Below are 27,294 nucleotides of genomic sequence, written 5' to 3' on the forward strand. Positions count from 1 at the left end.
TGTTTTCCTTTTTTTTTTTTTTTTTTTTTTTTTTTTTTGTAAACTGAAATATCCATGATATTGAGCATGGTAATATGGTAATGAGCAGGGGGACAGGTTTTTCCCGTATTTCCCCAACCAAAAATCAAGGTTTGCTGTGTAAGAAGTATAAACCCAGCTCCCAAGCATCAAAAATAACCACACACATACAGCACTTGCCACCTCCCGTTTCTGACTTAGGTATTTCATAATGTCAAAAACTTGAGTCAGGTCTGGGATTCTGTTGCCACAGCAGCCAGCCAGCCAGAGATGCTCATTTTGCTGAAAAAACACCAAAGTGCAGGGACACAGAGGAGGGAAGTGGAGCTATTTCTGTCCCTGTATGTGACGTGTGATACTTCCACTTACACAACAAATTTTAGCAGCATCAGGACGCTTCTTAACAGTTAATATGTAAAGGACTTAACAAACCTCTGTAGAAAAGGAAATGTAAATTCAAAACTGCCATATTTTGTTAGTTTAATTACAGTAGCTATGAAACATAACTCAATTAAGCTTAAACAAGTAATTTACAGAACTTTCCTGCTGTTTTTAACAAGCTGTGTTGATTTTTCTATTCCTCCCTCCTTATCCCTTCGTGTACCCCTTGCTGATTTTTTATGATCTGTTCTAGAGCAACATAATATATCTTATTTTCCCTATCCAGAGCAAAGACCTGTTTCTCTAAGGAGTTCTGATCCCAACCCAAATCAATAGCAGAGGAGTAGGAAAAGGTTGATACAATAAGCAACAACAAAAGATTTCTAGTAAAGAAAGATCAAAACAAAAAATTCCTGCGCTGATAAGTGCACATGTGAATTTCCCGTCGTGCTACAAAATGGCCCGGTAACGGTTGACTTCCTATATTTTCCACAGACTTTGCAGACTCGTCGGTTTGTTCCCTGCTGTATAAACAGAGCCCTCCGTGTTCGTTCCCTGATTTCTCCAGCTGCTTGGGGAAGAGATGTAAAAGCCGAGAAGCCAATGTCACCACGGCTGTAAACGGCGCGGCTCTTACCGGAGAGCACGCCCGCTAATCCCAGCGCTGAGCGTGGCCTCGGGATCTGCCGCAAAGTTCGGGACATGCCCCAGATCATGCAATTTTACTGTTTGCAAAGAAACCCATAGGGACTCGTAAAGTAAGACCAGTTCTGAACTGCTGTGGGGCCAAAGAGGAGTAAGTGCATCCACCCGTGGAGCAATGCCAGATTTACCCTAAGAACAAAATTTGGCCCCAGAATTTGTTTATAAAGAATATGATCATCATATCTTAAGTTAAACATTGCATCTAGTCTTCTACGAATAGCCAAAGCCTTTTTTTATGCTCTAGCTATTGAGCAGTGCCGTCTCATGCTGGAGAGAAGTTCAGATGTGTCTTTGCAACTGGAAATAACTTTTTGGTTTATTTTCTCGTGCCAGGAGGCAATCAATTTTTTTTTTCCAGCTACTGACCCAAGGCGTACAGTTAGCTCCAAAGTGTAACAGTGTTTGTGTGTCAAACCTATCTTGCAAAGGAACAAAGGCTTTTAAAGGAAAACAAAAAAGGAAATCAAAGTAATATACTGTACAGATTGCTGTAAAATTGAGCTGTAGTGTAAGAAGTTGTGCTTTAGAATTCACTATTGATGAACTCAAATGTGTATCATATTTATTTATTCTGGTAGGTAAAAGAAGGGAAAAAAAAAGAGTTTATATTCATTTCCGAAAAGCTGCAGCATGATGCTATGTACCAATTGTGCCAGTCCTGCTTTCTGTAAAATTATTGCCTGTTTTCATACTCCACTAATAAAAAAGAAAAAAAAATGCAAGGACAGCTTATTTGACAAGTCCTTCCATAATAACAACTTGTGCTGGTCAGCAGGGACGTAACTGTAAGCAGAGAGAACAGGGTTGCTCCTGAGCTGTGTCCCAGGCAGCTGCGAGGAGTTTTCTAGTGCAGACAAACTCAGAAATGGAGTACGGGGCAGGTAACGGAGCCCAGGTCTGGGTTCGCCCCCCGACTGGCCCTGCGGCACCTCCGCGTCCCCAGGCTGGTCCCATGCCGAGCACCCTTGCTGCAGAGTCGTGACAGCTGGGACCTCCTCACCAAAAGAGTCATCTTCACGGGCTCAGAGTAATCAGCTTCTTGCTGTCGGGGGTCACTGCCACCAGCTGGGGCGGTGGTGGGTGAAATGTCCTTTTGGCTACAAGACGCTGACACAGTGGTAGGGGACCAACGTGATTTCATGTACAGAGCTGGTGGCGCTTAAAGCAAATGGAAAACTGCTTTCACTTGGGCAGCACCTTTTAGGCAAGCAAAAGCGGTCTGGTCTGTTGTGATCTTCCAACATGAGCCGGGAGAAAAATTCATACCTGATGGGACAGCAGCAGGATGACCAGACAGCTTATCTTTACCGACAGCAGTGCAGGATAAATTTACCATTTCATGGGCTTTCCTGCAATTTTGGGGATGTTTCTATTCTTTGGAGGAAGACCCGTCCCTTTTCTGGCTCAAAGTGGACCGGGGTGGGACATGCTCAGAAAGACTCAGGGTTAGTTTGAAAATCACCTAGATGGTGAAACAAAAGATAAGCAACACTTGTGAATGATGTCAAGGGCTTTTGCATCTTGTCAATGGGCATAATCTGATTTCTGATGAAGCTGATGAAAAGCTTTTTTTTTTTTCCTGAAATTATTGAGATTTTCCTGAACTAATCTAATAGTTGTTCTCTTGAGGATTTTTTTTTTTTTTTTTTTGGTTTCAGAATCTTCCCTCTTCCAGCACCAAACTTGCCATTATGGCTTTATGGTTTCTTCTTCCAACTGTAGAAATATCCTAGGAGAAAAAAAAAAGTAATTGAAACATCGGGAAAGAAAAGCAAGTGCATTTGTAATAATGATTTATATCTTTTATGGCATCCTCATCAATAAACCACAAAGAATTTTATAGAGGCGTGCCATTTACCTTCATTCTACAGTTTGAGTATCTGACATATGGAGGAAGAAAAGTGACTTTTTCTTAAACCAGGCAAAGAGCCAGAAACAGTAAGAATATAGACAGGGATTGGATTCCTGCTCAGAATATTTTTAGTCCTAATTTTTTTGACCCAATTTCATCAATGCTGTCAAGGGCCGCTTGATCACATGCACCCAAAAGTTCAGTCACCCACAAGTGTCAGATTGTGACTATGACTGTTTGTTTCCATAACCATGGAAGAGACCATGGAAGGTCATTTCCTTCCTCACTGTATTTACAGATTTATTTTGAATACTAAAAATCTTGTGGGCAAAGAAAGCCCATGACCCTCCAGACCACCAAGTAGCTCACTCCCTACAGGCAATCCACCAGGCTGAAATGCCAGTGCCTTTGGGACACAGCCATAGCCCCAGTGCAATGTCAAGAGAGTTGGAAATAAGCATCGGGACAGTGGGTTGAGGTCTGTCTGTGTGCAGAAATTCCCACAGGGCCCCATTGGTGGCAGGAACAGATCTGCTCAGAGCTGGATGTGGGGTCTCGGGGAGGACAGGCTCCATGCTCACCAACGTGGCCCGCAGAGACAGGGCACGTTGCACAAAGCACGCTCACTGCTGGAACTTGCCCTGGAGCCAGCATCTCCTCCATGATCAGGCCACAGCTTTCAGAGAAACGGTCAATTCCTGCCTCTCAAACGGATAAGTTATGACCAATTCCTTTCCTGCAGTTACGTGCAATTAAGAATAGGATCTGATCTTACCTACCAAGCAAGGTCAATGAGATAAAATCAGCCACCCACCAAAACTGGAATCCAAACTTCAAGGAAGCTAAAGGTGATGATTTGGCCATAAAAGTCATAGCCTAAAGTTATCTGGAGGTTCGTTCCAGAAAAATACAATGTCAGAGGAAAAATAAGATTTGAAAGAGCTCCAGAGCTCAGTATTAACTGCATATGTGGCATTTTGATCCATTTCCATAAAGCATAACATAATATTTGCTAAAGGAGGGGGAGGAGGAAGGGGAAATAAAGACTACAGTTAATATTCTCCTTTGGATCCCCCATTTGCTGATTACTCTGCAAGCTGTGTAATTGGGTGTCTCTGGCAATATGATGAAATGTGCCACAAACATCAAAAAACGGTGCTGTATTAAATCTGCTTTTCATAATCTCTTCTCATTTCCCAGACCTGAGACATTTCATTCAATTTTTCCTGACTAAGTTGATATGTAAAGCCATATAAACATATCAATGCAAATAAATACATATATATTTTTCAAATGCTCATCAAAATGCACTCATTACAAAGATTTGCATCAAAGTTCTTTCACACTGTTGTTACCCATAGTAACTAATTTTTTTAACGTTGCATTATTTTTAAGAATAGTTTAAGGAGCTACAGGCTACTTTTTTGTAGCTCATTAACAACTCCACATCTATCTATCATGTTTCAACTTTATCTTACCTGATTAGAAAATCATTTCCCTATTTGCATGAAGGGCAAAAATCTATGTAAAGTCACCGTAATGTTATTCAATCCTAGGAAAAGCAGCAAAGATCCTATTATACACTGAGGCTGCCTGTTTCCAGTAGCTGCACATCCACAAGAGACCAGGCTGGTCTTTTATTTTAACCTGCTGCAAGACACACATCAGAAAAACCTACCCTGCTTTTGATATAGTAAATAAAAAATGCCCAGGTGACTTAAATACCTGCAACTTTTGTCCATATATCACTTAAGACCTTTGCATACGTGTTACCCAACGTCTTCAGGCCCATTCTTCGATGACAGTGACTTTATGTTCGGCTGCGGGAAATTGCTCAGCTCCGCTCCTCCGGATGCTCCCATCGACAGGCACAGCCAGACCTCTACCCCGGCAAGCATGGCTCGGCCGGGCAGACCCAGCCTCTGAGCTTTCCTGCTGGAGATGATCCTTCGCCTGTGGCAGCTAACAGAGGGAAACGCTTTCATTCCTGTACTGGTAGGGCAGTGTCAAAGCGAAGAGGTGCTAGGACTACGTCTAACCAATGGATTTATCAGATTAGACCTAGAGCCTCAAAGGTGTTTAGCTGTCTAACTTCTGCAGAAAGCAATGGAAGTTAGTCAGTGGAACAGTTTTCACTGAGTCCTGATTCACGAAAGCCTGGTCCAGGAGGTTCAGCCAGAGCCTGTGATTAGTTGCAGTCTCATGTAACCGATTTTGCAGGGGTGGGAGCCGAGTGTCTGTACCGTGGGTTTGCAGCCTGAATAGTGCTTTCCCTTCGCAAGCCCCACATTACCTCCAAGACGGAATCAGGCACTGCTGAGACATGCAGAGTCTGTTCATTAGTTTTGCTTTTCCTGGAAGCAGCCAGACTGGGGTCATGCTTGCAGATGCTCAAGCTCCTCTGCTCTTCAGCAGCACTGATTCTTCAGGGTTTCACACATTACCTTCCTGACAAACCCTGAGCACCAAATGCAGGAACCTAAAGTCAAGTCAATTCACTAGCAGACCGAGACAGAAAACATATCCAGTCCACCAGCAAGGCACAGATTTCCTTCAGTTTGAATTTCTTTCAAACACATTCTCTCTGCATTAGTAAAGCAAACTATGACAGGGTTGGATTGCACTGTATCCACAAGAAAGCACATGGGAGAGCTGTTAAACAGGGATGCCTAGGTTATTTCAATAAACATAGCTAAAGATCCGATAAAAGATGATGTTACTTGGATTTTTTTTTTTTTTTATCTCCTAAGAGATTGAACTTCCTCCTTATGGTTTTCATGGGAATCATAATGGGAAAACAAATCACAGATGACCGCATATGACAGGGAAAACTGGGTAGGTTTATAAAAGTCAAGATACAACCTTGTAATCTGGCATGAAGTACACCGCATTGGTGCCGCCTACACAGCAGTGCTTTCCACTCCATCTCATTGCTACCGGTTCACTCACAGCATGCAAAGTCCTAAAACCCTGAGGTTGTTCTTCATCCACGGAGAAGAGCCAGGGCAATGAGTGAGCAAGCCCAAGGTCCCCTCGTGCCTCCATGGCAGGTATGAGAGGGACAAAATCTGGTGTCTCTCCAGCTATTTTTCTAGCACAAGAACAGGGGACATCAGATAAAGCCAGCAGGCATTGTCTTCAGAACTGCCTGAAGGAGATCCCTTTTCACAAAGTACATCATTAACCTGGGAACGCCTTTCTGCAGGATGCCAGGAGGCCAAAAGTCTACATGATATTGGACAAGTATACGGGAAAGAGAGTTGTCTGGAGCTAGTCCACACAAAAAGTGCTACCTCCAGCTCAGGGAGCCCTGCAAAGTGCCAGAGGCTGGAGTGAATATTTTGGGGAGGTTGCATGCGGTCATCCCACACCTGGCTTGGCTCTGCAGCATTGAGCAACAGGCCCTCAGCAGAGCTGGTTCCTACTATCCTGCTCTGTCTAGGAGTTAAATTCCCTGGGTATTTCCACTCTGCCTTCTTCCAGCCTTGTCCAGGAAATGGGTGGACATTTGGGGCTGAAGTGCCACTCTCCATTACAACCTCCAAGGGCTTTCGCATGGCAGAATTAAGAGCAGCCCTGGCCTGCCTGATCAATTTGCACAATGCTATGCCTCAGATGATGTGAACAGAAAAAAAAAATAGAGAGAGAATAACACATCTGAAATTAGTCAGTGAAAGAGGTGGGGGGCCCCTGGGGTTATTCCACCATCAGTAAGTCCTGATGAAATACCTGCTCTTCCCAGGCTGACTTTGGAGCTATCATTTTTGCACAGCAAGTATTACTTCTTGCCGCTCCCTTACCCCAATGACAGCTGCAAGCACGATTTGATTGCAAGTGCAATATTTATGCTAATTTCCCCACTATTTCCTTTTTATGAAGTCAATTAACAGGCCACAAGGGCCATAAGGTCTGTGTGAGCTGAGCAAAGTAGCCCATCTAGCAGTTTGCAGCCCATGGCCTGGGCAGGCATCAGGGCAAGAGACCATTTCTCCAGGGAATCTCTGAAAAGGAACAGAGAAAAACAAAGTGGTTCTGAAGGTGGCTTAAAATCTTCCTGAGGCTGACTCTACAGTTGCCCTGGGAAATGAGTAGAAAAAATAAAATCCATTGTGTTACCCTGTAAAAATCATTGCTGACAGTTTTTCTCATGTACAGAGTTGTTCTATAGTTAAAAAAATGAACTTTTCTATAATGAGATAAATGGCTTGTGATTGGTGGAGATGGCTGAGTTCCTTTCAGGTTGTGATTGTTCGAGGCAAAAAAACCTATCCAATTGTTTTGTTTCAGCTTCAGTTTTGCTTTTTGCCACCATATATATATATATATATATATATATATATATATATATATATATATAATCTGATACCTCCCATGGCTCAGGCTTCTCCCTTCTCCAAATAAAACCCAGAAGTCTTAACTATCTAGTGAAAAGGTCTGGTGCTTGCCCCATGGAGACCACCAAAGATGAAACTCTTCCCCTAAGAAAGATTACCTGCTGTAGACAGACCTGCATGTGGAATTAAGGATATATTTATTGCAGTGTCAAGAGAAGCATTACAGCTTCCTAAATATCAGCCCTGCTCCACTCTGGCCCTCTCCCCCCAGCTAAGCCATCTAACATGTTTGCCTAACCTCTCCATAACAGGCACCTCAAGGAAAAAAAAAAATAGCCTTCTGATCCACTCTGAAACATGAGATATCTCTGAACCCTCAATAACATCTTAATTTCCTCTCTCTGCTCTCCGTGCTGGAGACGATTACTCAGGCAGGAATGTTTCTGAAGTAAGACAAAAAAAAATTACATTAGTGGGGAACAATGGAGGGGAGACCTGATGGAGCAGAAGAAGTGAATTAGTTTTGCCTTCGGAGACACCCACAGAGAAGGGAAAGGTTCAAAGTAATTCTTCTTTCCACAGAGCTCCTCTAACTGGCTTAAACAAAGAGAGACGAGGGATGAGCTTTTGAGTTCAGCCGTATTTCTCCAATTTTGTTTGTTTGCCTTGCTTCCACCTGCATTTCTGGGTCTCTCCACCTCCCAGGGCATTTGCATTTTCGACTGCCAGCACAGGACTGTGTTATCTTGGAGGTATGGGATTTTTGCTAAAGCAGAGGCAGGAATGTGTGACTTAGGACCTGGCTGGAGGAGCTTCACTTCTGGTCATGTTCCTGCAGCTTTCAGCAAGGAATAGGAAGCACAGGGGAGAAAAGCATCAATCGAGATGTAGCTGTTGCATTTTCAGAACTGAAATTTAAGGACAAACTAACCTGGGTTGATTGCAGAGGTGATTTCAGGTCCATAGCCTTTTCAGCATAGGTTTGCACACGCTGACAGCAACTACAATTCATCAGATGCTCTCAGATACTCCCAGGTCTGTTGCTGACCCTTGAAAATGGCTAAACATGAGTTTTGGGAAGCTCCAGGCCTTACTATCGGTCAAGCCTGTGACTGAGACATCTTCAGTGTTGCTCTGAGAAAGATGCAGCCTCCAAATCCCTCCAGCCCTGGGTGCACTTGTGGCGGGACAGGTGGTCCACAAGGGCCGGGTGCTTCCTGCTCGCCACCTTTCATTGCACAGATTCGCTCTGCCACATTGCACAGTCAGACCTAAATATCCACCTCCAGTCTCTCCCCCGTCACCAGCGCTGCCCCTGCCTGCCGGGTTGCTCCAGGATCCATCTCCACGGGCAGTGAGGACACCTCCTGCACAGCTCTCTGGCGACGTAAGCCTGGAGAGGAGGTTCAGCCACAGCAAGTGGCTCTGGTCCCAATGTTTCCCCACTCCCCCTACACATCTGTGGCAGGGGGGACACCACAGCCCTCTCACCACGGGCTTTATGCAAAGACGAGCGGGCAAGGCTTCCCCTGCGTCCACACAGCACACAGGGAACGGGAAAGGAGGGCTGAAATGAGAGATTTTTTGCATGGGGAACACAGACGGGCTGAACTCCCAAATATTTAGAGTCTCATCAAAATATTTCTTAGGTCTGAACAGACCGACATGAGTTCGCCCCTCTCTCAAAAATTTTAGTTCATATTTAGTTGAAAATCCCAAACATTTCGTTTGGCCATTAAGCAGAATCCTACCAGTGGACCAGATCTGGCTTTTCATTTGCCAGCACTATCTGAACAACTTACGTCGCTCCTGCCAAAAAAATATTCGCCTGGTTCACTCGCCTTTACTTTAAAATTTAAGTTTGCCTCTAAAAGTGCTTTGCTGAATCAGGATGTCTGTTCAGCAACTCCACTGGCATTTAAAACCTTGCTTTTTGGCACGTCTCGTGGGGGACCAGGGGCTCCTATCTGGTGAACTTTCAGACTGTCAGGCTGAACAAAAGCGAGTGCAGCTTTCTTTTATAAGGATGAAGTGGAACACACACCAGCCAGGATGTCTTGTACATTGAAAAATTCCTGTGCTGTCACGCTTAACTAATAAATCGTTGAGCTATGTAAACAGGGCCAGGGATGCTATTTATTTATTTATTTATTTAAAAGGAAAAGAGACTTGTCCACAGGTTTCTTGCCAAACGTGTGTCAAGCAGTGGTGGAAGAAAAAATCAGCAACAAAGGAGTTTAAAGACAAAATATTAAGAACCCCAAATTGGGTGAAAATTGCTTTCTGACAGATATCACCTATTGCAAACGAGACAGAAATACAAGTAATCTTATAAAATGAAAGCCAAGGACAGACTTGTACCTGCCTTAGATGAATAAGTATCCCATTATCTTGAAGAATGAGGGCCTGGGGCTGTGATTATGCCACTATTGTATTCTAAACAGCATGGTTTGTCAAATGGAATAAATCCCAGCAAAGTCAAATAAAAAAGGGAGCCAATTTGAAGCCCAGCAGACAATTTATTATTTTGTTTAATGTCTCCCTCTCGATGTTACTGATTATTGGCAAATAGCGCCGTGTTTAAGCATGTGTTTAGAGGCGCCTGTCCTGCTCGCTGGCTCCCAGCTGTCACCCTGAGCTGCTCGCGGCTGCAGGAGCCACCACTGTGCTCGGTGGCCTTGGCCGGGAGGGAAAGCCATGGTTACAGACAGACTCACATGGGAAAAAAAATGGTATTTGGGTTTCTCTCTGCTTGGATGAGTCTTGACATGACTGAGTATTTGGTGTAACAAACAGCACTTTGCAGCATGTTGGTAATACCAAACCAACCAGGGACTAATGACAGAGAATTTCTTCACCAATTTATGAGGTAGAAGCAAATTTCTCACTGCTCTGGTTATACTCTGTGGATTTGAGGTGACAGCCCATCTCCCAGTGATTCTTGAAAAGATTTCTCCCTTTCCAAAGGTACCCTGCCTTGTTTAATGATGCCTGAATCTTGGTTAAGAAAAGAAAGAAACAAAATGCATAGTATTCATATAGCTCCTTACCTGTTTGAGTCACAGCATGAGACTGTACATGAAGCTACACAAGATGGATGTATTGCTCGGACACTGGGATTTGGAGTACTAAGGAGCCAAATCTATTCCTGCTTTGGATTCAGCTGGTTTTGCTTCGGATTCAGCAGTGTTGCTCTCCTGGAAAAACCCTTGGAGGGCTGCCCCAAACACATCCCAGCTACGTTTGGCAGTGGGCGTTCACAACCACATCCAAATGCAAAACAGACGGAAGGAGCAGGCTTGCTTCCAGGAAACTGGGTTCAGCCCCATGCTCTGACCCAGACCAAGTTCCTGACCCCAGGTATGTCTGTGGGAAGCAATTTGGTGGAAAGGAGCATTAACGTGGTTCCCGTACGCTGGCTCAGCTGGTCAGCATTACCACTCTGGGGCTTTGGAGGTGCTCTGAGTTGCCCAGCTGTGAGAGTAGGCTCATCACATCCTCTTTATCTACATAAACTATTTCTCGTGTTTTTCTTTGTATAAACCCTTGAGTCACACAAGGAGGGAGGAGCTGGAGGCAGGAAGGACTATGCAAGTGATACAAGGGGATGTTAACCTCAGAGCATCTTTTCCTCAAATGGCCCTCGTACCAGCAGTCCCTCAACTTGCTTCCTCCCCTGCCCCTGCCCCTGCTCCCATAGCCTCCCCTTCTGCTCCAACAACTCCAGCTCCTTGGGCTCCTCTTGATTTTTCATATTCCAGTACCTTAAATGAGGATTGTCAGAAGTGGTTGCAAGTGTGAAAATCCAACCATTTGTCAGCTCCTTGAGGCAGGAACTCTTACAACTTGCCAGCGGATTGTGCTCACACACCAGGGCTGATCTTAGCAGGGACTGATGTGACAAAGTCTAGGAGTAATGGTAAAGAATGATGGATTTAAAGACTCAAAATAAAAGCAGAAATATTTTATTTAGGCAAAGCTCTGACTGAAATCAATAAGAACTATGGCATGTAGCCTCCCAGTTCAACTTGAAAGCATTATTTGTTAAGGGCTATGAAAAACAGAAGAATTTTGAAAGTCTAATTTATTTTGTTGCTGTTTAATTTTCCTTAACCTCATCGCTTTGGACACGGTAATGTCATTCATTCCCTCTTTCACTTAAGTTTCATAATATTGTCGATCATGAGCATCAAGAAAGTTACTCTTGAGTCTCTAAAATAAGTATTTAGTATTCAGTTGTCAAACCTCTGTAACCTACAACGGAAAAACTTACTTAAAAGCCGAGATGCTCTCATTTCCACAGGACTTCAGGAGTTATGTTTTAACTCCTTTGATTTTCATTCTCACTCCCCAAATACTGCAAATTCTGGAGAAATAGTTCCTCTTGCTGGATTTCTGATGCTTCTTCTGAACACTTTTTAGTCAACCGGTCTCGACCAAGTTTTCCTGGCCTTTTAAAACAGGGAAGCTTTGCAGAAAGATGCAATACTCTGTCAGACCAGCAGGAATAACTACATGTATTCATCATCCGTAAAGCTAATTTACTCCTTTTCCCAGCTATTTTGGTCATTCCAGTAATAATATTACCTGCAAAATATCATTTTCCAGCACAAACCAGAAATGTCAGCAAGATTTCAATTTGCTTTGTGCAGAACAAGTCAAAAATATTCCACATCCTCCTAATCTGTATACATTAGTCGAACAGTCAAATGATACCCAGATTCCTGTAAATGAATATGGGTATTTTATCAGAATCACTTCTTCTCTACCAAGTTTCTGCTGAAATATCTTTTTTCCAGTCTCTGAAAACTTTTTGAATGTGCTCTGGTCAGTTGTTCATATGCTCACATGTTACTGAGAACCACTTGTGAGCCCACCTGTTGCCTTAGATGGTTGGGAAACAGTGATTAAGACAAATTCTTCCTTGTTATGAGGTCCTAACCTGTAACAAGGGTATGAGAAACTTACAGATGGAAACATTAAAAATCTGTATGTCCTTAGCTTTCTGAAATGAGCGCACAAATATTTCCCAGGGGAATTTAATCCCATTTGCATCTATAGCCCAAGCAGTCTCAGTGAGCTTTGTATTTTTGTTATATGAAAGTGGTTTCAAAAATTATCAAAATTTCTTCTCTTTCAGAAATATCTTCTCCTCTGTTGGTTTCAAAATACATTTTTTTTCATATTTCCAAAGTTTTCTACTTTTCTTGAACTTCTGTTTTCTAAAATCTGGAAACAATCTCCAAATATTTCCAAATAAATTCCCACTAGAATGTCAATTTCATCTAACAGAAAAAGAAAATAAAAAATTAAAATGCCCAGTGAAAGCCATGAAATCGCATGCAAAAAAAAAAGAAAAAAAAAAAAAAAACATGAAGCTGAGCTCAGGACTTTCAGAAGAAAATATTCTCCCACTAATATAGAGGTTTGCACCTTAAAATCCTCCAGCCATTTCAACATTAACTATCCATGCCTTTTTTTTTTTTTCCCCAAGCAGTCAGGCTGCTTGCCCACAACATTGAACAACCAACAATCCCCTGATCCCCTCTCCCAGCTTCTGCGCCATGCCGAGAAGTTTCCAAGAGCCCATCTCCCCATTCAGGGCGATGATTATGCTTTCACCATTACGCTGAAAGCCTTATGCAAAGGGGAGGGAAAGAGGGGAAAAGAATCCAAAGGAATTCTGGCACCCCAGCCCGATAAGAAACTTTAGCCCTATTCAGCGGCTGACAACCGCTTGTAGAATATGATCTTAATCCTGTTTCTAACATTCTTTTGCCATTCGGCCTCCCTATTCCAGGCTGTATTCTTCTAACTGTCGCTTTAGCAAATCCCCCAAATAGAATTACTGGAGGAGATAAACATCAAAGGGAATTCAAGAAATCTACAGTAGGTTCACACAGTAGGGGAAAGACGGGCAGGTGGGGGCTGGTGGAAAGGGCCATCTCTTCCCTTGCCTTGAGTCCATTTCTGATTGCATTCCTAAGGACCGGCTTGCTACCCCTCTGCAGAGCAGCCCCAGAAACCTGCTCAGCAGCGTGCTATTTTTAGCATTTATTTTTATTCTGTTTGAGGCCCTTTTCCCTTAGGAGGAAGAGATCTTTATGGTGGAAAGCACCGTGCATAGTTATCATGTGTAAAAGCAACTCTTTCCTTAGAGAGGTGCATCACCTACACACAGAAGAGGAGGTGGGAGAAGGAGAAAACATGTTCCTAGTATGAAGCAGAAATCAGAAAAGGATTTGCCTAGCAGCACACAAGAAGTCTGTGGTAGAACTGAAACGAGTGAATGTAATTGGGGATCTCTCGGTAATTCCCAATAGAAGCAGAAACCTCCAATGCAGAGACACGCAAAGTCATGTTGTCTGCCCTGAAGAGCTTCTCAACACGGCTTAACACTTCTTAAGTGGAAGGAGCCCCTATCTGAGCCTGTAAGAAGCATTCATATTTATTACACAGTCCCTCAGCCAGACTCTTCTGGTCTGCAATTACAGCAATGACAGCTCTGTGTGCTACCCCTCCTGAGCCAAGGAAATCATGAGATTCTGAAGACAAACCAAGTCTTTCCATCCTGCCTCAGTTCAGTCGTATAGAAACAAGGGACCTGCTTTCTGCTCAGCACAGTTGGTGATGAGGGATGGACTCCTGCAGAACAGCAGTCAGCCCAACCTCAGATGCTGTATGGCATGGCAAAGGGGAAGTATGGACCAGAAGTCATCCAAAGGCCCCTTCCAACCCAAGTTATTAGTCCAAATACTGTACTTCAAAAGGAACTGCCTTACTGACAAGGCACACGCAGTTTGGGTCATCAGAGGGAGTACAGATAATTCAGAGAGATTAACCTCAGCACCACAAGAGTGCCACCCTTATTAACTTTCCTGAGATCACTCTCTTTCACTCTGGATTCAACTCATAGCATCATTCACACTAGCTCCATCAGCCTGCTCTTCACAGCCCTTTTCAGCAGTTGCAGCCTACAACTGCTTGAGGGAAGGTACAGAGACGATGGAGCCAAATATTTCTTGTACAAGCAGATGATGTGACAATGGACAAATGCCACGACTTGCAGCTTGGGAAATTGAGACTGAACATTAGGAAAAATTTCCCTACTGTGAGAGTGGTGCAGTCATGGGACAGGACACCAGAGAACACATTCCTTGGAGGATTTCAGGACTTGGCTAGACACAGCCATGGCCAACTTCATCCAGCATTGTAACAGCCATCGCTCAGGCAGCAGGTTGGGCTGGAGAGCCCAGAGATGCCCCAGCACCACCCCAGGATGCTCTTCAGTTACTCATGCACTGACAGTCCAATAGGCAGTTTTATTCTGGAAAAAATTGTAAGAAGAGCACTGTGAGACTCTGCATGGCAGCTTCTAGGGGATAAAAATCTGATCATATCTAAAAGAACACAGAGACCTAAAAATAGAGCTTCCACCACCCACAGTAAAGGATTAGCTTTCAGTTAAGAAACATGGGGAGACTTCAATCCTCATCAAGTCAAAGATCCTTCTCTTACTGTTGTCATCACTGCTAACTCACTACACATGGTTCAGAGAAAAGGCTTCAGAATGTGGATTATGGTTTTTCTGTTTGTCAAAGGGGGATGAAAATCGTTCTACATTGACTGATGGTCTAGACTGACATTTCATCAGATTTACATCAGACCTTGAGTCAGCCTGGATTGCAGTGCATTATTACCCGTTATCAATGTGTGAGCCATGGTAAAATCTTCCCAGCTTCTCTTTATTGCAATTGTCAAAACTTGTTTTAGTCAATGAAGTTACCCTCTAAATATAGAACACAGATGAAGAGGGCCACCTTACACCAGTTATTTTGCTTCCTTTTAACATATTTTGTGGTTTTGGCATCTCACCTCTCCAGAGAAAGCTGTGCGGAGACATTCCACATTTTCAGCACATTTCTAGGAGGAAAAAAATAGTCACAAAGCAGTGTACCATTTTTCAGCCTACTACTTCCGTGACAGATTTTCAGCATAACTGCTTGACTTAAGATGTGTGATGCCCATCAGGTACTTTTGCAACCTTTGATAGCCCTTATAGCACCTACGGGACGTGGGAATGCATCTTCTTACTCTACTCATCTCTAGTTAGATCTGAGGTGGAAAAGCATGTCTCATTTTCAGCTGCACTTCAAGAATGAACTGTATTGGCTAGAGAAAAGTCCACAAAAAGTCCACAGAAAAATAATGAGAATAACTGGAAAGCAGTAGAAAGAAAGATTGAGAACACTGATGTTGTGTAATCTGAGAGAGAAGGGCAAGAGCACTAGAACAGGTTATTTGGGAAAAAAATTGGATTCTCCTCCTCTGAAGCTCCACAAGAGGAAAGCGAATACACATCTAGAAAGTATCCAGTAAGATAATCATTCACGCTTCAGGATGTCTTCCAGCACTTCAGTGACGCTGTTCAGAGATACAAGGTCGGGATGAGGATGGGAATCACTAAACAAGAACGAGCTTCATATTTTCTTCCTGCAAATGTAGAGTCCTTAGTGGATACCAAATATCTCTTGGGCATTTGGATTCAACTTCAGAGAATTCCAGTTCTAGGTGTCTTGCCCAAGGTCACCTAGGAAACCTGTGGCAGAGTAAGAATTAAATTCAGGCTTGAAGACCCAAGCTAAGAACTTTATTCTTTAAATTTTGCTGATCAGAGTATATTTGTTTTTTTTACACATGGTTTTGCCTTGTGAGAAGTTCTCAGGTCTCAGGTCTCTTTGGGACACTCTCTTCTACTATGTCATTCGATATGTTGGGAATAGCTATTTACTTCTCACACTTTGTGTGACCTGTCTAGCTGTCACTAGACTGGTCCTCAAACCTCTTTTCCATCTTCATAATCTAGTCTGTCAACCTGCAAATCATAAGCCAAAGAAATTGAAAGAATTAATTCCTTCTTCAAATAGGGAATCCATTCCCTGGTTTAAAGACTGCCAACAAGGATGCACCCCCCACCTCACCTTTAGCAAGTTGTTACTGTGGTTAATTACCCTCACAGTCCACGTTAACCTCACTATGAGATCCTCTCTCATCCTATGGCTCATACCTCCTTCTCGGGTTGCTTGAGATTTCACTCCTGATTGCTGATGGCATCCATAGTCCCTCTAGTTATGAAAAGCTCAGCCAGATCAGTTGCAAAGGGAGGCTTAAGTGTTTCCAAGACTATAATGAAAATTCTTTTCTGTAGAAATTGTGACCCAGACATGAAACCCAACCCTCAGTGGGAGATTTCTAATTTCATAGGAGACAAAAGCCAAGAGCACTAAAAAAAATTGTCACTTGTTTGGAGAATGGGGCTTTATCAATCAGGTGTGAGAGCTCTATCACCCTCCACACATTGCTCTATTTAGGGCTGAGTTTTTCTTATTGTTCTTGAGATTTCTTTTAATTCAACAAAATGGATTCAGGAACATTTTGTCTCTGTCTTGACAGGGCAATGGGACAACCAAAAAGTGAAACAGCTTTCAGAATCCTAGAGCTCCTTCTTGTTTTATCCTGAAAGTTCTGTGAAGATCTAGATTTAATGGTTTGCTTGGGACAGTAGAGTGCTTGTTTCCAAGGATGAGGTCATGGGAACCTTTCAGATTGTAATTCTCCTAGGCAATAGTCCACCGCACACAACCATCCCTGAAGGCTCACTGCAGCTGTGACCAGCAACTGCTGAGACCTGCTATGCTCATTGTGGCGGCATTCATCTAAGGCTACAATGGTGTTTTCCAGAGATGTTCCTCATTAAACAACACAGCTAGAGACTTCAAAAATGGAGTGGTGACCACATATCATCCACTGAAATGGTGCCTCTACACAAGGAAAACAACTTTGGGCAACTTGTTCTGTCCATGGAGAGAGGTATTCAGCCACTTCAACCATTAACTCTATTTGTCTTTTATCAGGTAGCAGCTGCATTCACCAGAGACTGCTCTGTATATCCAAGGAGCATCTCCATGATGGACTTAACATTGAAACACATGAGCTGTGCCCCTTGTGGCCCAGCACCAAGAACACCTATCCCACAGAAAAGAGTAAAGATGACAGGGTGTAATGTGTTATTGGATTTCATCCACAGCAGTGTTACCCCTGCCTTACATTTAAGTAGAAAAATGCTTCCAGAATGCCTGAGTCTAAGGGAAAAGAAAAAAACAAAAAACAGCTCCTAGAAATCCTCCATGAACTCTATTATCTTATCCCCACCGGTCATCAAGAGCTTAAGAGAGATCGAGGAAACAAGTGCAGGAGCGTGGTGGTACGCTCCCAGCACAGAGTGCTATTGTATGTAGAGCAAGAGGGACAACGCCACGGCTTTGTGTTAAGTGCCCCAATGTACTTTCTTTTCTTTTTTTTTTTTTTCCATGAATTTGCCTAATTACCTGTTATATACCTTCTGAAGTGGGGTAAATCCAACCTTACTGATTCTATGATTCTATGATTCTAATGACAGTCTCAGACCTGATTATTTTCTACTGCAATTGCAGGATATATTCCTTTAACTGTCATTCTTAATAAGAATTCATTGCAGCATTTTCTTTAAATAAAAAGCAGAGAGAAAAGAAAAGAACTATTTCAGTATTCAAAATGGTGCACAAATATGTTTCATAGCTTGGGCGTCCTCTGGGTCATAGACTCATAGAATGGTAAGGTTGGAAGCAATCTACTAGAGATCATCTAACTCAACCATCAGCATAGCCCCATACAGGGATTGAACCCATGACCTTGGCATTAGCAGCACCACGCTCTAACCAACTGAGCTAAACCTGCCCCCCTAACCAATGCAAGAGATGGTTTTGTACTGCCAGGCTCAGGACTGAACCTTCAGATTCATGCTCAGTTTGTGCAGACCCTGGCTAGACTACATCTGGATGAGAGCCAGGATCACACTGTATTCTCTCTCTCCTTTCCCTCCATCCTTGGTTTCCACACGGTCTAATAGATCAACCTGAACATTCAGAGGAGCAGGATTTGTGTGCTGCAGAGCACCCACATGCCATGTCTGGGAACCTCTCAGTGTTCCTCCACACCAGCCGATTGAAAAATCAACCTCTGGAAGAACTCTGCTTCTCATTTCTCATTCTTGTGCCAGTCCATGCTTCCTCCATTAATCCTGCCAAATTTTAGTTGCTTCTTAAACAAGTTCCCATTAAATGGCTTTTCAATTAGTTTGATCAGAAGTGCTTTTTGCTAGAAGTGCGGCACACCCATCAAATCAGGCATTTCCTGCAGGACAGCTACTTCCTGAAAAACGTTTGAATTTTCTCTTGGAAAATGCTCAGCTCAAAAACAGAACTATTTGGCCTTGCAGCCAACATTTTCCTTTATAATTTCTTCCAGAATTTGAAGTAGATTCTTCCCTCCTCCTGCCACCCCCAAATTTTTTTCTCATCAAAATATTTCATGGATAAAAAACAAACCAAAAACGTTCTCTACTGGCTCAAAGTTCAAACGGCAGGATTTTCACACAGCACAGACCTGAGCCTTGGAATTGCTCTGGCTTCTTGGCAAAGTCTGTTCGGTAAAGTAGCTCGAAGTACCCAGATTTGTCGAAAGCACGCCTCCCACCAATTTAACACTGGGGAAGATAATCCGGTTTTAAAATGAGAAAAAAACATCTAATATAGGTTTTCTGGGACTTTCCTTTCCAGTAAATATTTAGTTTTTTATTAGCAGCAACTATCCGAGAAACATACTTTCAAGGTTGGATCTTTCACCCTTTCTCAGCTCCTTGACTACCAACCCATAACGTCACATGTATCATGTTTTCCTCTGGTTCTATACACATCAGTCCAGAGGATCGCTGCAATTTATTTGACCAGCAATGGCGTGGCTGTTGTTTGCTCACTAGACCAGATTGCTGCGAGATAGGCGAGCTGGGCTGCATGCCTCCCTGCTCCTAATGCTGAGAGATTAGATAGGAAAGGCAGATAGACCTGCTTTAGAAACAAGCAAATGAGCAACCCTAAATACCTTCCTAGGCTTGGTGACCGTAAGTCCTCGGCAGTGACTGGTTCTTGTGGGATAATGCCAGGAATAGGCATATTAAGCACATGAATGTCAAGTTCTAATTCATCTCTTTAATGTTGTACAGTAGGAAGACTGTACCCCCCTGCTGCGGTGTAATTTCACGCTGAGGAGTCTGATGGGGCTTCCTGCAGACTGATCCTTTATGGATCAGAAAACTCACTTTTGCTTTGTGTTAGAGGGCCCAGAGATTATCTTATTAACCATTTCCATGCCAGCACAGATTAAACGCCAGAAGAGGCTCTGCCTCTTCCGAGGACTCCTCTGTAGTGCTTCTTTTTCTTTCCTATGGGCTCACATTGTAGAAGTGGAGAACATTAAAAATCTAGCCCTCTACCAGAGGATATAATATTTATGTGAACAGATCATTTATTTTGCATTTTCTTGGCTTAGGTGCAACACTGGCTTTGTTTGAACCTAAAACCAGTTTAAGCATCTTCATGCATCCACATCAGGCCTCTTGTATCTCCTTTTCAGGTTCTTTTTCTTCCCTCTGCTGTTCCCAAAAGAGAGAATATTTAAAACTCCTTCAGCAGTGATGTACTTTGGGTACCACCTGCCCCAGAACTGCTAACTCAGACTGCAGGAGGTACAAGTTCCCCTCAACCAGCACTACACTATTCAGTAGACATATTAAACCGACTCCAAAATCTGATATATTGGATCTCAAAATGTAAGATAGGCTCCCAAATGTGGTCTGGATGAGGTCATGGTTATTGCCTGTGGCCCTGGCATTGGACAAAGGTAGCTGGAGGGGTCCTCACCCCTGGCTGAAGGCAGTGTATGCCTGTGGGTCCACCTCAGGCACCATACACTGACCTGGCTCAACAGCAGAAAAGTCTGGTTCCCTCCCACCATCACAGTCAGGCAGACAGTCCCACTCATACAGTAACATTGCAAACATCTTCTGAGAATGAGGCTGCCAAAATTAGGATTGTCCTGTGGCTTCCCTTGCATTGTGTCCACCCATCCCATGTTTGCACAGCACCAAGCTCTGTGGGACCCAAACTCAGCCAGTCCTTAAGCAATTTGTAGTACCATTGAGCGACCTGGCTGAGAGCTCAGCTGAGACCTTGCTATGCGGACAGCAAGGCTCAGCTGTGACTGGTCCCTGCTTCCTCCAAAGCTGTTGGATGCAACAAATGGATCAAGAATAGGCTGCAGGAGACAGGACAGAGACCCAGGCAGGTTCTCTGAGACTCCTCAGGATGGAGGATTTTCCAGCCTTAGGAGACAAAAGCATCCTGCTTTCACCACTCGACCATAATGCTTCCTCAAATGATGCCAGAGGGCCACCCTGTAGCCACAGCCCAGCATGTAACAGGAGATGATGGTTTATAATCTCATTTTCTGGGTTGACTGCCCTTCTGGTGCCTCTCAAGCTCCATGTAAATCATCTGGAGCCTTATATCTTTGCCTGACAGAGCCATTCTCCCCAAGCTATAAGTGCAAATTACATTTGGGAGGCTTGTTTGCTTCTAACAGGTTCCTGGTTGAGCAGGGAGTTTATTAGTGAGGATGTCTTCCCAGGACAGACCCATCAACAGACCTGCAATTCAGTCTCATATGGACACAGCACTGCAGCCAGGCCAGGCTCAGGCTGTTATATACCATCAAAAGCATCTGGGATTCCTCTGGACTCCAGCATTAGTCATGTTGAACTTGAGAGATCATCATTTGTTAAATGTAAAAATTTATTAGAGATAAGTAGTTCTACACGTATAGCAGACAACACTAAACTACACTAAACAATTAACACCAAACAATCTACAAATGACAAGTATATCAAAGCTTAAGTATAATAAAGCTATAGAATACAGTAGGACTGAAAAAGGGAATATTTACATATCAGAGCTCTGTGGTCAAATCATGGATGCATAGTATGGCAACCACTTTCATGCTCTGCCTGTGCTAATGGGCCACCCCTCCAGCATAGTTTTCCCTGGATAGTTCTCACCACACTCAAGCTGCATCGGGATGATTCACATTCTCCCTGGCAGTTGACATCTAAGGTGCCCCCTCTGATGGGTGGGTTGTCAGGTCCACAGGCCGCCTGACAGTGGGGCCAAGTCTGCCCCAGAGGTATGTGGCTTATTTTATTTTATGTTTTCTTTGTTCCTGGGCTCAGTTTGTTATCCGATCAAATAATGCTACATCATAGTTACACAGCAGCTGGATGAGCTCAGCTGGTAACAAGTGTGCATGTCAACAGATAACGCCAGGCGTAGCTCTTCTCAGTCCGAGCTGCCTTCTGCGGTTTGACTCTTGTACAGTTTTGGCTCTTGTATGGGTTTGGCTTTTGTATAGATTGACTCCTGTACGGGTTTGGCTCTTGTATGGGGTTCCCAAGAGGTCATCTAGTAGCAAAACTCCACAGTGCCTGGATGCTTGCAGTGTGAGTCTGCAGTGTCACAAAACCTCCATCAGGCGTCACTTCTCCTTTGCTGCCTTAGTTTGTTCAGCAATCATGAGGCTGTTGGAGGGTCTGCCAGAGGCTACAGCAACCCCACGGTGTGGTAACTCTGGCCATGGTACACCTGGGGCTCGTTAGCTCTTGGGGCACACCACAGAGCAACCCCCTCTTTTATGGCCTGCACCATCCTGAGTCCCACGCTTGGATGTGCCGTGCGTAACAAACTCCTGCTCACATGCAACCGTACGTAGTTTCTGCAGGTTAGGAGCAGTGCCAGCAGTGTCACCTGTTCGAGCTGCTTGCTTATGCACCTCCCCATCTGCCAGCACAGCTTCCTGAATCAGGATCATCTCATCTCATCCCTTTCTCAGTTCACCTGGTGCACCAAGATGCAAGCACTTTGCTGCAACCTTTAGTAATTTCAGTTATTTTAGTTTAGAATATTGTTCACACCTGCTCAGCTACAGAGCCCTGTGGCAAAATATCACCACCAACAGCCCTTTTTAAGCTAATGAAAAACAACCTGTCTTTTGTTTGCAGAAAATAGCATCTCCTGTGTCTTATCATGACCAATTATTTAATGTCTCTCCAAGCAATAAATAGTCTTTCCACAACTACAGAGTTATGTAAATCTCTTTCTAGCTGCTAGCCTGCTGGATGAGGATGTGTGGCTGACTGTCCCCTCTTGCAAAGCAGAGCCATTAACTAGGGCTGTAGCTGCTCCAGCCCTCAAAGCAGGGAGCCAGAGGCCCCTCGCCTTGCTGGGGCGGAGGTTGGCGTGAGCCCTCTTCCTGGGGTCCTTCACTCTTCAGCCTCACCAGGCAGCACCTATTCCTGCAAAGCACGTGGGACAAGAGGGCTCTGCCTTTGTGAGAACAGTCCTGTAGTTTTGCTTTCTTCCAGTGCTCTCAGGCTGCCAGCTTTCCACAGAAAAGCATTCCCAGGCTCTGCAATTGGCTGTGTTTCGCACAACGAAGAAACTTATTAAAGCCTGGAGGACACAGCAACATTGCAGCAGGATTGCTGCAAGAAGCCAGGCAATTGCTGAGCATCTCCACTGAGAAACAGTGAAGCACAAAAAATGCCAGCGCGCTGAATTTCTAAATGCCGGGTCCTCTGGCATTTCCAGATTGGATTGCAGAAGAGGGAAAGCCACCAGCTCCCATTTGCATTAGAGCCTCTTGGGAAGAACGGGGTGATTTTGGTAAGACGCGCTCTGTGCCGAGACTCAGCACCCTGAGGGGAGCCGAGGGCAGGAGCAGGGTGCTCTGTGCCTGTCAGAGGGAAACTGCCTCTGCAGGGCCTACGAGGTGGAGCACCGTTGATAAAGGTGGACGGGTTTTCTTTTCTAACTGAGGTAAAATAGTTGTTCTGATAACAATGTTATTGACATTCATGTTTTATGTTTTCATAAAGGAAGAAACAAACATCTCTGTTCTTCCCTGGCTTTGCTTTAAGGTACAGCAATATAGAAAATAGTGCCTAGAAGCCTCATTTCAAATTCTGTGAGAGGGACTGAACTATTTCTTTTATTTTTATTTTATTTACAAATAAAACTACTTAAGAAATCCCCTGGGGAAAATGTGTAACTTGCACGCTTTATTTTTGCTTTTACACTTTGATTGGACTCTCTCCTCTGCCCGTGTAAACTGGAGCAGGCTTGGCTGGCGATGGGGACTTTGACGTTCTCTTTCCAATCAAACCCGTGTCGGTGGTGGAGGAAGGCTTTGGAAGCTGTGCAGGGTCTGGAAATCCTGCTGGAGAGAAACCACAGCTCACAGCCCAGCAGCACGGTTGCCAGCCACAGAAGCGGAGCAGAAGCAGAGACCACTGCAGGTTAAAGGCGAAGTCGGTCGGGAGGCAGCTCTCCAGAGGATGCACGAGTGACCGGTGCATCCGCAGAGCCGCTTCGCCCGCTGCCGAGCCGGACCCGGAGCCGGCGGGCCGCGCGTCCCTGCTGCCGCCTGCCTCCCCAGCAGCGCGGAGCGGCGGGTCCCCGGGCGGCCGCTGCGCGCCCAGCAGCGGGCAGAGCTAAGGGGAGCGCCGAGGCTGGCGGCCGCCTTCACCCCAAAACGGGGGGGGGGGGGGGGGGGGGGGGGGCTTCTCAGCACAAATAAATGCAAAACGCCTATTCTGCCTGGCGCAGTGGGTTTCCCGGAGCTGCGCCCTGAACGAAGGACCCTCTCCAATCCGCGAGCTGTCAGATCCCAGGGCAGCGGGGAGGACTGTTTGTTTAGACCTATGTGGGTTAGGCAGCTCAGACTTTATTCTTGCACTTTGATAGGTTCCTAAATGAAAATCCAATAATATTTTAAGCAGAACGAGTTCCCATGAAAGTCATTTCTAAATCGCCCAGCTCATCCTACCTGTCGGCTGGATTCTCCATCCCCACTGGCCTAAGCCGGGCGTAACGGCGCTGCTCCCGGGGGCGTTACTCCAGGAGCAGAGTCTGGCCCCGCCGGAGCGAGCATCCGCTCCTGCCTGCCTTTAATGAACATGTAAATAGACGGGAGGCTTCTGAGCAGAGCAACCCTTCAGTCAGGAAGTTCGCCAAAGCAGCTCGGCAGAAATAATACTTTATTCCTGGCGGTGCAAATAACTGATAGGGACCGGCTAAGAAGGGTTCATGCAAATACTCCCGAATTAAGCTCCGTCTGAAGTTAGAAAGGAAAGATGATAAACACACCCGGCTTTAAAACTGCAAAATATGCTTTGCAGGCATGAAACCAGAGGAGTAACAAAACTATCTGACATCATATTAAACAGCAAAGCATTTCTTATTCTCAGGGCTGCAGTTACCTAAAACCAGAGTCCCATTAAAGAGCCCTAACTATTATTTACATTTCTAAATCTTAAAACCATTAACAAAAGCCACTTAATTCAATTACTTTCCCTGGGCGCCGACGTTATTACATTATTGTCGTAAAGCTGAGTTTGGCTCTAGGTTTCTCTCTCTCTCTTTTTTTTTTTTTTTTTTTTAATTCATTCCTCTTTTCTCTGTGCCTCCCCCGCCACCTCCCTGTCTTCCTCTCCCCCGATGTCATTGTGTAGAACTAATGGGGTAAACTGAAATGGTATCTGTCCTCATTGACAGGTTTATGAGAATTTAATAAAGCGTGGCGCGGATAAAATGAGATATTACAAGGCCACACAAAGCTGATTGACTTCTCCACGTCAGCATTTTTATTTGGTTATTTATTTATTTCTTTTCAACGCAGGGGTGATCTCACCAGTTCTTCAGCATCGTCGGTCTGGGAGAGATGCAAGAGGGAGGGAAGGCACGGGAGGCAGCAGGGACCGATCAATCGATTGGCCAGTTTGGTTTAAAGAAGGACCTCAATGCTTTGAGCGTTTCCAGTGGCACCAGGAGGATGAACTGGCAGGAGTCCAGCGAGGGCCCCTCCGTGGCTGCCTCTGCATGCACAGACCTCTCGGACCTCCTCAGGGCTGGGGTGAGCTCTCTCCCAGCCGCCGGGGTAATGTGGGTAATGCTAAAATGCTCCACCACAGCCTGCTCGGTAGATTCTCCCCAGACACAGGCCCAAGCAGGTTTACGTCAGTCGATGCAAAGCAACTGTTCAAAATCTGAAATACCAGAGGGTCCCCAAGAATGCAGGTCCTGCTCCTGCCATCCTGCAACCAACTCCCGGCCAGGTGCACACCTGCTCCTTGCCTCAGTTTCTCCCTCGGTCCAGTCTCCTGCTCTTTTAAATGTTAATTGGAGTTTGACAGATCAAATCTTCCCTCTGGGAGCACTGGGAGTATCAGGGTGTACATTTAAGCGTGAATGCTCCCATCCCACGGCAAACAGGGAGCGCTGCCGGGCCTCGAAATCAGGCTTGTGCGGTGGCTGGCTGGCTGTCTCCCTCTCCTGGCCTGTTCAGTAAGTAAGGCTCAGAAAAAAAAATGAATTTGGTCTAACACGCACTTTTCCAGGCAAGGAAAACTTGAACGAGTGGCCAAGGAGATCTGGGTTCAGCCCAGACACGCTGAGAGATACAAAAGGGCTCAAGACCCCACTTAAATCTTGACCCCAAATTACAGGAGAAAGTCTTCCCACAAGGAAACAATCGGGATTAAACTTGGCTCCTGTTACACTCAAAACTTGGCCTGTGGTGCCTTGAAACTCAAATAATTTCTACCACTCCCCCCATTTCTGCAATTTGCAATCAGAGAGAGTGGCAGAGATACCCTTGCTGGTTCAAAAGCCCAGGCAGCTTTGCACATAGCCAAGTACGAGCTCTCAAGGGGAGCTGGCAGCCTGCAGATTCGAGGCACAATCCTGGGCACCAGCACAAATCCTGGCAGCAGCAGGGCAATGGACCTCTCCGAGCACCAGTGGTTTCCAGGATCAAACCCTTCCGAGACATCCTCCTTAGTAAAAGCAGCCCAGCCAGGATGGACTGGCAGCAAATCTCCCATCATTTTTTAAGAGGACTTAAAATCATCTGAAATCAAAGCCTTGCTCCCTACAAATGCTGAAGTTGTCCTATCACCCAAAGCGCCAGAAAAGAGGCTGCTATTCCTTTAGTGCTTATTGCAAGCCAAGAGCACAGTGCAGGCTTTTAGGGTGCAAAAGCCTCCAGAGCACCAGATTTATGCCAGGCCAGCAGCTCAATCCTGCTCTCTGCTGGCTTACATTGGAAAGGCTATACCATATCTAGCAGTCTTCTTGGAGCAGTGTGTGCTGAACACCGTGCCCGGCCCAGCATTCACACATGCATTGGAAAGGGTCTGTGCTCTCCCCTTTTGCTTTTGCACTCCATAAAGGGGTGCAACCCACTCCCATTCCTTTAAAAGCCCCTCCGAATCGTTGCCAGAGGCGTGCTCCCCATTTTCGGTTTGCATCACGGGAGGCACCCAGCAGCTCTGCACGCTTAATTCGCACCCCCTGCACCAGCCTTTCCTGGGCTGTCCCAGGCTGCAAACATATCCCTCACCGTGTCTCCTTGCTGAAGGATCACAGGGCACAGAGCAAGCCGGGGAGCATTTCTTCCCAGCTGAGACGTACTCACGCTGCCAGCTCCACCAAGGTGGCAACACAAGGGGCTCACTCAAAGTGCAGGGCATATGCAGACATCCCTGGGGAGCACCACCTCTGCTGTTTCCACCATCAGCCTCCTAGGACCAGGTCAGCACTGCTTATGACCCCAGTAATGGACTTAATTGATTTAACAGATGCTGAGGCAGTATCATACCAAGACTGGGCTCTTATCATGCAATGCTCAGGAGCACTTCACCCTCTTCTCCAAGCTGGCTTCACTCCAAAAAGTTTTAAACCTAGAGATGACCTCCTATTCTCTTCTCTGAAATGCACCAGTAAAGAAAAAGACGTGGTCAAACTTGTCCCCTATGTCCAGCTTTGCTGCCCTGGCTCCACTCCCCTTCCCTGAGCACCCGACTTGCTCAGGATGCAAATGTATGTAAATCTTTGGCAGTATCCAGAATAGCCCCATATCTCCCGCTCTCTTTCTCTCTCCAAGCGGCTGGAGTAATTACAGTGTAGCAGTGCCAGCATGAGGCATTTCTGCTGATGAATGCACTCAATCTAAGCACAG

At 45.0% G+C, this 27,294-nt stretch overlaps 1 long non-coding RNA gene across 3 annotated transcripts; it reads right to left on the reverse strand.

The window, feature by feature from the left end:
* Positions 1-487: 487 nt before the first annotated feature.
* LOC134143613 (uncharacterized) lies at positions 488-21,395 on the reverse strand. 3 transcript variants are annotated; one of them, XR_009959143.1, is made up of 5 exons: positions 21,281-21,395; positions 11,564-11,741; positions 11,055-11,197; positions 10,341-10,656; positions 488-2,833 (listed from the first exon to the last, which is right to left on the reverse strand). It is a non-coding gene; the product is annotated as an uncharacterized LOC134143613 (long non-coding RNA). The 3 variants fall into 3 exon arrangements; XR_009959142.1 differs by having other exon boundaries at positions 11,564-11,758; XR_009959141.1 differs by lacking the exon at positions 21,281-21,395 and having other exon boundaries at positions 11,564-12,416.
* Positions 21,396-27,294: the final 5,899 nt, after the last annotated feature.

The sequence above is a fragment of the Rhea pennata genome, chromosome 8 (assembly GCF_028389875.1).
Source record: "Rhea pennata isolate bPtePen1 chromosome 8, bPtePen1.pri, whole genome shotgun sequence".
Classification (NCBI taxonomy): domain Eukaryota; kingdom Metazoa; phylum Chordata; class Aves; order Rheiformes; family Rheidae; genus Rhea; species Rhea pennata.